The sequence below is a fragment of the Micropterus dolomieu genome, linkage group LG19 (assembly GCF_021292245.1).
Source record: "Micropterus dolomieu isolate WLL.071019.BEF.003 ecotype Adirondacks linkage group LG19, ASM2129224v1, whole genome shotgun sequence".
In the NCBI taxonomy this organism is placed as follows: domain Eukaryota; kingdom Metazoa; phylum Chordata; class Actinopteri; order Centrarchiformes; family Centrarchidae; genus Micropterus; species Micropterus dolomieu.
Window position 1 is genome coordinate 30,304,275 of NC_060168.1, and position 10,907 is coordinate 30,315,181.

The 10,907-nt window shown below is 40.9% G+C and overlaps 1 long non-coding RNA gene across 1 annotated transcript; it reads left to right on the forward strand.

The window, feature by feature from the left end:
* The first annotated feature begins 4,022 nt into the window (after positions 1-4,022).
* LOC123958035 lies at positions 4,023-10,499 on the forward strand. Its single transcript, XR_006821986.1, has 3 exons — positions 4,023-4,366; positions 5,074-5,278; positions 9,854-10,499. It is a non-coding gene; the product is annotated as an uncharacterized LOC123958035 (long non-coding RNA).
* Positions 10,500-10,907: the final 408 nt, after the last annotated feature.

A 10,907-nucleotide genomic window follows, 5' to 3' on the forward strand; every position in this document is an offset into this window, starting at 1 on the left:
CAACGGTGGAGAGGAAATATGAAATTATAATAATTTCAGAGAAAGATAATTTGAGAGTCAAGTCATGGCATTAAATAATATCATATAATATCATAAGTTAGGCCTACCCACAGATGACAAGAAGTTCACCACAGTGTATTATACAGTATTCACACAATACTAAACCCAGAATACAACCAACAATTAATGAGTCCTTATCGCAGTTTAAATCTCCACAAGAGTCCATCTCTCAACAAATAGCTCCTTTTCTGTATTCCAGTAAGCAAACCAAAAAAACCTCAGTTTGCGGTTCAATACAAAAACTGGCCAATGAAAATAAAACAAAGTGACGCCTCTTGCGTCAAATAGATAAGTTTATTAATTCTCCAACAACAGTGGAGTCCGCCCCCTCCCTCGTAGCCGGCCGATGCTGCTTGTAGCCAGCACTCTGGCTGTAACTCTGTGTAACGCTGACTGATATCCGTGTGTGTGTGTGACACAGGCGCGTGAACCGATCGCCACAATACACTAAGTACACGTGTCTTTCTGTTGTACATTTTCTTTGTCTGCCAAAGTGGCCTACGATTTCACCCGCCACCTCCAACAATTTTAATTTCATTGCCTGTTTGACAATAAAGTTTTCTCAGTGTTCTGTTAAGCCTGAGGCCATTGTACAACAAGTACAGCAGTACAGCGAATTTGATGTTTCCACTGCAGACAAATGTTCTCTCGCCCGTCATGTAACCATAGTGTAATCGTAGTGTTTGCTTTACAAAATCTAATTTTATCATATTAGATTTTTGTTCAGCCCTATATACTCAGCCCGTCCCAAAACAAAAAAATCTTAAATATCCAGTCACTCTAAAAACAAACTAAAGCTGAAAAGATAATAAAAACCCACTATAATACCATTACATTACATAATGAAATTTCTTAATGCCATTCCATAAAAGGTGACTGTGAATATTGTTAGCAAAATACCAAAAGTTATGACTTTGAGGGCATTTGTGTCCAAACCACCACATTATCCAGTATGCTGGACACACGATACCATTTTCTCCCAAAATGGAAATGTATCTTTTTGGAATGAAACATATTTATTTCCACATCGCTGCATTTAATGCTCATTATTTCTTGGCCAACCAGTCGGTTTGGTTGTCTGGGCAAATTAGATCCTCCTAGACTGACCAAAGAGGTTTCCCTGTCTTTATGTAGTGGGAGAACATTCACACTGGCATTCCATTAGCCACACCGCACATAAGACGATTGCACAGACTGCAGGCAGCAGGCCGGCGGCATCAGCACAACTCCGGCTAGCATGAAGAGCTAACCAGGTCAAGGTTCAAGCAGGGCCAGGAGCTACACTGTGTGCATATAAGTTCTGCAATCACTTCAACTGTACAAGATTTTTTTTTTTCCTATTGCATTTTTCTTTCATTTGCAGTTAATTTGCAATAATACAGATCAAATTTATACTTCTACCATATTTCTTACACTTTCAGAGGGAAATATTGTACTTTTTATCCATTGCATGCATAGCTGCTTGTTAATTTAAATAAGCCCTTTTATCTGTAGGGAAGTACTGTGGTATTTTCACTTAACTCAAGTATCCATCTAATCACCTTCACAATCCTCAAGTAAGTTTTTGCACTCCAGAACATTTTCAGTAGTTTGTACTGAGCCTTTTTTAGTTGCTGTGAAGGAAGTCAGCTAAGCATTTACCATAAAAAATCTCAAAAGTAACTAGTACATATTTAGTTAATTTAAGTGCATATACACCAAATTACACTTACATACTGTATAACATCAGATCAAAAAAAAATTCCATAAGGCAACAAAGAGCTGCTGTAACAAACTGACTGGAAGACTTTGGCAATGCAAGTCCTGATATAGCCTTTTTATTTCCAACCATTATGTTCAGCAGTCTGAGAGAAACATATCAAGCATTTGTAACTCACTAAAATGTGAAACCGCTGTGTGTTTAATAACCTAAATCACGCATCTTTAGCACACATCATACCATGAGAAGAGCAATGGAACTAGAGGTCAGAAGCACATAAAATCCACAATTAATATCATATGATTAGGCTTTAACTGAAACAACTTAATTTTTAAGATTCAATGCTTTGATAGAAGGAGACTGACTGTGATCTCACAGTCAAGCTTTTAATAACTTAAATTGAGTGAATATATCCAAAATCGTAACCCTATCCTTTAGGTAGGGGGCGTCAGTGTGCATGTGTGGGCGTAGTGTGTGTGTTTGTGGTAGAAGAGGAGTGATACGTAGCACCAGCTATGCCGGTGTTGTGCCGAGGTGTACGTGCACCTCGCGGGACGTTCAAATCATATATCACCATTGCAGTGACAAATGAATGGAGACTGCAGCTCTGCAGCTTCTCAAGATTAAAGCGGCGCAACCGTGTGTTGTTGTTTTTTCTGCGTGACTGAGGACCAAATAAGCCATCAGTTTCTCTGTCAGACTTCAGGACAGACACATGAAGAGACTATTTTAATAATGAAAGATGCTTATTGGCAGTGCTGTCCCCTGATGGCATGTGTTGCCAGGAGAGGAGCACTAATGAGTGGACATGTGCACAAACGCACACAAAGGCACACATTTTTACACAACACATCAGGAAGACACAAGCAGCAGACTAACACCACACACACACACACACACACACACACACACACACACACACACACACGCTGACAGAGGCAGCTGGTGTTTACATCCTCACCTCACCAGCAGAAGACTCATTGAACATTTATGCCTTGTCAGAGTTTGGTCCTGTCAGCCGTTAAAGCTTAATCCAGTGTAAATTGGTAGACTGTCAGAAACTTTAGGTCAGTGGTTATCAATTTGACTTCACTCAGTTTACAAAGTGAAAACTGAGTAAAGTCAAATCTGACATATGGACATACTGATGAACTGTGCCACGGTTTTATCATCAAGAAATCCTGAGGCCATGTTCTGTGTGGGAAGATCAGAGCTGAGCTGATGCCATGTTTAAGCCAAACAGTATGTTTTCCTACTGTTTGTTTATGCATACTGTAGTCCATGTACTCTCTTCTGTACACACAAAGAATAAGCCTACAATGACTGAAAACATGAGCATCTGTCTAACCTACATGGACTTGTGTTGTCACCACTGTACAGTCTGTGTTGTTCGAATGAAACTATCAGCAGGATAATGGGAGTGTTTGATCTGATCCCTGATTTATTTCCCTTGTTGGTAACGAGGCCTGAGGACAGTATTGCCAGTCAGTCAGTCAGTCCATCTGTTTCCAACCCTCAAGCAAGATAGATATGCTCACAGCTACAATTAGTAAATTTGCTATTTATATTAATGGTGCCACAGATGAATAATTATCTCACAAAACAGTAAACTATGAATATAATCTATAATGTAATGTGGATAATGGTGGATTTACCAGCACTGTCTGGGGCTTTTGATTTAGTCAAACAGTCGTAATCAACAGTTGAAATTTGCTCAGTTGGCAGTTGAGAAGATCACCTGATAAACACTGGGCTCATTTCCTTGGCTACTGAGCAAACTCCATCTGCTGAGGAAGACATTGTGACAGGGATGAAAGTTAGTCTTCCCTTGAGTTGGGACTATTTTGTCAAACAATATCTCTGAATACACACAAAAACCTGCAGCCTTTTTGAAAAAACAAAATCTGGGCTTAATGCTGTTTATCAGCAGGCTGTGGAATCCCAGATGTAGCATATGAAGGCACGTGTTATTATCACGTTAACACATTAATTAATTAATGCCGACATTTATTTTATCTCACGTTAATGCAGTTTAAAAATATATATATATATATTTTGAAAGTCCCTTGCTCACTGGCTCTGAATACACTTACAGTCAAACCATGGGTCACAGGAGTGGTGGGAGGTTGATCAGCCTGCAAATCACTGCACCTAAACAAGCAGGTACTTGGAGGCATCGTGGGGGAGAAGTAGTTACAAAAGACAGCGCTCCGCAAGTAAACGGCAGGTCCTCCATTGAGAGTCACCATGGCAACGGCTTCTGTGCACAATACAGCTGTAGCTTATTTAACTTAAAATTATAGGCTGCATAGCTTTACCCGATAGGCCTACATCTAGTTTGCGGGGATGCTGTGCCGTACGAATTCCCTCCTGTAGATGTCCTCTTTAGTGAACAGTAATAGATTCTGGAAACTCACAAACAGGGAGGATCAGTCTCTCTTCCAGTGATTTGTGCTGCGCCCCGCTTAAAAAAAAGTTCAATACATTTCAACTTCGGCAGTGGGCGTGTGCGTGAGGCGAGCACAACCGCAACGGTTTCACGGGAACGCGCCCGCTTGTCGCTACACCGTGTGCTCGACCACTTCACCTCTGCTGGTACCTGTTCAGGTAGGCCTACCAGAGGCTGTTACACTTCCACAACATCTCCGAGGGACAAGGTCAGGGTGGATGGTTCAGCGTTCTTTTTGAACCAGTTATTTAAATTTGGAAGCCACTGACCTATTTTTCCATTTAGGTATGAGGAGTTGTTTAATCATAATCCTTCACTAGCCATGTTTCCATTTAATTGTCATGCGAATTTTAAGCGGACTTTTAAAATGTTGCAAAAAATAAAAAGTAAATGCGAAATAAATGCCTTTCCATCAGCTGGTTGGGAGCAAATTAACCAGGCTACGGCAAGCATAATTAGTTTAGTAGTTGACGTTACATTATAAACAAGACGTATGGGTTTCAAACCAGAAACAAAACCAGTTGCATAGAACTGATGGCCGCTGATCTTAGAAAAATGGAGAGAAGTCCTTAGGAATGTGTTGCTACCAGCCGTCTCTGTACGTACTGGGAATGTCTGGAAAGACGCCGACAGCGGAAACAGCTGATCAGACGAGAGTTACAAGTTCGCTACGTCAGAACTTATTCCACCTCAAGCGAGTGTATAAGATTGTTTTTTTTACCGAATTTTGCCGTTTCCATCAGCGATACTTCAAAATGCGCATAAAAAACATTGATGGAAACACGGCTACTGGCAGATGTAAGACAAATACTCTTACAATCTGCATCTGTACATAGCTCTGTCTTTTTCTCTCTGCATATTCCAGCTACTTCAGCTCTCTGCGTGAGACGCTGAGGCAGAGATGAGGGGGGAGAACGGAAAATGTCCTGCCAAGCAGAGCTTTCTACCTGGAAGGGAAGGAAAATTACGCTTCTGCAGCGTTGAGTCCCGTGAGACAAGGGGAAATATCTTCATATTTATATGACACTCAGACAGAAGAAAATAAACAGACCTCCAGCAACAGACAAGAGGTAATCATGAATGAAACCTCAGAGAGACGGAGTATGCAGATTTGTGTGCAGGGTTTCTGTGTCAGCTTGTGTGTCACAGAAAGCCAGGAGAAAGATCGTCTCTGTGTGCTTGAGAAGAAAAAGAGGGACACAAACAGATTCTCTAAGACGCCTTGATGAAAAGGAAAAAAATATTCTACATTTAACCACGCTGCAGGTAACCTTTAAAACTCGCCACTGTTGGCCTTGTTGCTGTGGTAGATGGACGGGCTGTCAGGAGAAACACTTCTTTGTGTTTCTGAGCCCCAAAAATAGCATTTTAATAATGTGAGAAAAAGTATTGCAAAGCAACAACTAAAGTTGTCAGAGTGTAATGTAGGTGTTCACAATGACGCATACAGCTGCCAATTATTGTGTGATGACAAAAGTACAGAACATTGTCACATGTAGAAGGTTTGTGCAGAGGTTTAGGAGAATCTCTGTGCACACTTTGAGCAGCTTACAGGATCTGCAAAACTCTAAACTTGTGCAGTCAGAGCTCTGAATCATCAGGCTTACACATTTCTGGAAGGAATTTAATCATAAAATTTGTTTAAAGAGGCCATAAACAAAGTGGAATTTATAGCAATTTAAACCAATAAAATGACACAACTCACACACAAACTTGCAAACAATCAAATGTCTGCTTTACAATTTCCATTTGTCTCATCACTTTAGATGGATGTCTCAGTACATCCATTGGTCTTAGTAGAAACCCTTCATTTTCAGTGCTGCTCAATCAAATTACCCTTTTTTTCTTTCTTACAGGAGTGAAAGGTCAGTTGACTGAATTAAAGACTTCTGCAAATACTCAAAAACAACAAAACTCTCTACTTTTTAGTTAAAGTTTTTACTAAGAACATAATGGCCAGATCCACAATGTATAGGCCCGATCATCCACGTTTAGAACTACTGAAAATATTATGAAAAAAATATGCTTTCTTAATCTTTCTGATTGGACACAACACATTTAAAAAATAATTTATTTATATGTGATCATTTCTTTATACCTACACATCATTTCGATGTATTATTGTATTGGGAAAACAGATGCATGTTTGGACCAAAGTGATGAATGTAAACTTGACTGAACAGGCCAGACACATTTAGCAGCTGTGAACAGCTGCAGCTGGGATCTGCATATGGATTGTTTATGTTGAATATATATTGAGTGTGTTTGTGTGTGTGTGTGTGTGTGGACGCAGATGTGAGCCTGGTGCATCTATAGTGTCTTTGAGAGAGGAGACAGACAGAAAAGAGAGACAGAGTTGTGCGGAGAGGGTGAAGTTAGCTACGCAGCAACCCACACAGCGAGTCAATTCAATTAGGAAGTGAAAATCCTTCCTGAACAGTTTAATGTGGTTACCGATTGAGGACAGCTCTCTAGTTGCTCACTATTCCTGCCAATAGTTCCCCTGGAGAAAGCTCCATGTAGATGATAAAAAGCAATGACACTGTTGTCCCTACAGTAAGGTGTATTTGCAGTCTTGTGGGACTTAGAAAGAGTCAAAGGCCAGGACTCTTCTGGTTTTGCAGTGAATGCATGTAGCTGTGTCTTAAAGGATGACAGGTTTTTGGGAGATTGCCCCATTAATTTCTGTTACACAATGTCACAACGCATTAATGGAGGTCAACCTGTGCTGCTTTCCCTAAGTAATCCATTATGTTTCCATCAAAAAGTATTTGCTGTTATAAAGTAGTAGTACATATAAAAATGTATATCTAGGACACAGCGTCGCACTATATTCCCTTCAAAGAAAAGTAGCTTCAAGTGTAGAATGTGGATTTAAGTGTCTTTTTAAATTTAAGAAAGTATTGCAGGATTTTGTTTTTAATAGCCTTTTAATATCTAGTTAGGTCTTACACGAGATAATGCCGTAGCTTTTACATAACATTGTTATATATCATATTCTATGTTTGAGGTGCAGAGGCTGGCCATCTATAAAGGCCATGCCGGTGAGTAGTGTTGTAAACTTAACAGTGCACTAGATGTAATAATGTGTGTCTTTCACTTGTACTAAAGTTGGGGACCAGCTGTATCTCTTAGTGTGTACTTCTCATGTGACTAAATGAGCTGAATCCTTCACTACCTTCACATTTACAGTTTCATTTCCTTGTGAAATGGCTACATTAATGGATTGTCCATACAGATCCTGAACCATAGCTATCAACACACAAAGTCCCTGTATGTATCTTGCCAATAGCTATCCACAACCATAAAAGCCACCATGCGTGGCCAGTGAAAAGAAAAAAAAAACCCATTTTGTTTAGCTGTAAAAAAGCCTCTGCAGAACAGCTCCTCGGAGGTTCACTGCATGTCAAACAGCAGCCAAACGCACGACAGACTTCTGGAGACAGCTAACCCACTTCACACACACATACCTTTCCTCACAGATACAAGAATGCAAAAAAAGGTTATGCAAAAAACGTATACCACATACGAACATGCATACATACATGCATACAGACACACAGTGCTTCAGATCTGTCACATGCTTTGATTACTCTCAAATAATTAGAAAACGAGAACGAAAACGAGATGGTTCATCTCAAGGGGTTTGTCCTATTCAGTAAACTTATTCCAAAGCTTTACATTGTCAACTTGAAGTTGATATAGTACCCAACATATTCTTCCACTGAACTCAGAGAAAGTTGACTTCTACAACATAAAAGGCTGAACTACGTGTGATCCCAGCCTTGACAGGTCCTTTGACAGTATGTGAGTGTCACTGACTGCCCTGGTCACCCCTGCCAGGGACAATGTCAGTTTTTGTTTTTGGTTCTGAATATCTTAAATTTCTTGCACAAAGATATGTGAAGCGCTCAGCACACAAAAAGAAGCCCAGTGTCTAAAAAAAAGAAGCTCCTGACTGACACATGGCCTGCTGTGTCAGTCACAGTTTGAGGGGACCAGAGCTCAATAATTTCACCCATATTCATAAACTGTCAGGACACAGAATCTCTGCCGCTCAGGCACAGTTTTTAGAACATTCCATTCGGCCAACGCAACAAAGCTACGCCAAAGTCAAACATGATTTATGATGATTTATTCATCCACAACAGCAGAGACGAAAACATCAAAAATTGTGATATGTTTGATAATTACAGCATCCCTGCATCCAGAAATATTTAAGTTGTCAAGTTTCCACTGCCCCGCGACCCTGTACGCGGGATAAGCGGTTGACGATGGATGAATGGATGGATGGAAGTTTCCTCTGTCCTTCCTGACCCTGCTGGTCAAAGTTACTGTCTTCTGAAGAAAGTGAAATGAGCAGAATCCTTCATGAAGACTTCCTCGCTGTGTTGGATTTCAGGTGGCTGGTTAGTTGAGTACATACAGCAGTACCATTTAAAGAGCTATGGCAACTTTCACACTTATAGCTCTGAAAATGGCGCTGCCATCTGCAACACTCAGAGAAGATCACACATTTGAGCTGGTTATTTGTTAAGATGGTCATAATATACACATATATAGTGTCAATACACACACATTCACATGCTTATTGCTGTAATCGCTCTTACACATGTTTGTCAGAAACACACATATACATAGGACAGCCAGTAACTACAGTTTTGCATTGGTAAGATGGTGCCGGGAGATTACTCTGTTCTATCCAGAGGTCTGGAATCCATGTCAGGACAGGACAAAATGAAAATCACAGTGGAAAGAAAAACAACAGCAGAGCAGCGGAAAGTCAACGACAGGTTTGCAAACATTTAGACACGTTCTGCATGTCAGCAAAAAGTCTGCGGGATAAATAAAATGCCCTGTGAAATTTTAAGTGAAAAAACTGAGCATTCTCTTAACATCTGCACAAACACACACATACACACACATCTATACCAGCCATTTTACGGTCCAGCCTAAATATCCACCGTCTGTTTCTCAAAAACCTACACACATACACAGTATACAAGTATAATACTTTACCAGATGTCTGCATTCTGGCCGTTACCAAGACGGATTGAGGCAGAGACGCCAGCAAACCCACTTCTACCGACCCCATCCCTTGTTGTAGACTTACAGATAAAGCCTAAATTAAAAACGTCATGCATAGGTGATGAAAGCTTTTGTTATTTCACAACAGCATACAGTATCCATCCATCCATCATCAACCGCTTATCCTGCGTACAGGGTCGCGGGGGTGCTGGAGCCTTTGAGCAAATGGTGGGGTACGCCCTGGACAGGTTGCCAGTCCATCGCAGAGCCACACAACCACTCACACCTAAGGACAATTTTAGAGACACCAATTAACCTAGCCTGCATGTCTTTGGATGGTGGGAGGAAGCTGGAACACCCGGAGAGAACATGCAAACTCCACACAAAGGCTAGGGTTTGAACCCACAATCTTCTTGCTGTGAGGTGACAGTGTTAACTACTGCACCACTGCGCCGCCCCAGCATACAGTGCATTTAATAATAATATACATTTGCAGTTTTAGCCCACAGGCTTTTAACTGTGGGCTGTTGAAACACTCTTTGCAAGTTTTTCTCGTTGAAGCAATCCAGAATTGTTGTTTCTCTATTTACAGTGCAGCTTTGTGTGTGTGTGCCCAGGGATCTGGCAGTAATAACCCCCCAGGGAGAGGCACTGTTGAGGAGCGATGTAATTAGACCTGAGCAGCCTGCCAGCAGCAACAAGTGGACCAGAGAGGAGAAGAGAAACTTAAGTGTCCTTCTGTCCCTTTCTTCTCCTTTCCCAAACTAAATATCAGTGCCATCATAAATTACCCATATGAGTGTTTTCTGGTCTGATGCCCCCATCAGCAAGACGACGTTGTCAGTGCCTTCCAAAACCATTACAAATGACCATTACAAATGTGGTTCATATGACTGTTTTCTGATCTGCTACATCTTTGGTTCATGCCAGGAAAAGATTGTGGTCAAGTTCAGGGGCGTTGGGGGGGCCTAGAAATCTTTCATGTTTTCACCTGTTTTCACCCCACACAGCAACTCTATCAATTGTGTCATTTTCTGTTGCCACCTTGTTATGCCCATTTTCAAACTGAACCTTATACCTACTTTACCTATACATCATTGAGCTACATTTTAATTATTAAATATCATATCGCTTCTGCGGTTTTCAGCAGGTTTTCTGCTCATGTTCAAAAACTTCTGCACATTCAGAATCTCTCCCACATAACTGTGTTCTCAGACATTTTCAGAATGCTATTTAGAGACAAAAGTCATAATATTACGAGAATAAAATTGCAATATAATGAAAATGAAGTCTTAATATATTAAATATAATCTACCAGCCCCTCTGCTGTGCATTACCCTGCGTTATTGCTCTGCTGATATAGACTATCCCCTTCATTCATCTGACATACGCAAAGCCTGTCTGGGACTGTACTCAATGAGATGAGCTCCTCATCAGAGGTAGAAAACGGAAACTTAAAACAGTTGTGATCCGGCAGAAATCTTAACACAAATCCACACAAATGTTAACTTCAGCAGAAACAGAGCAAAGGTGTCTCTGAGCGAGGAAGACAGAGACACAGAGCGACAGGTGTCTGTGTCGCGGTCAGGTGTGTCATGTTATTCTCTTGCCACTTTGCGGCGGACTGTTAACCGTTTGTGTAACAAACGCACTGACTAGACACTGACCGAC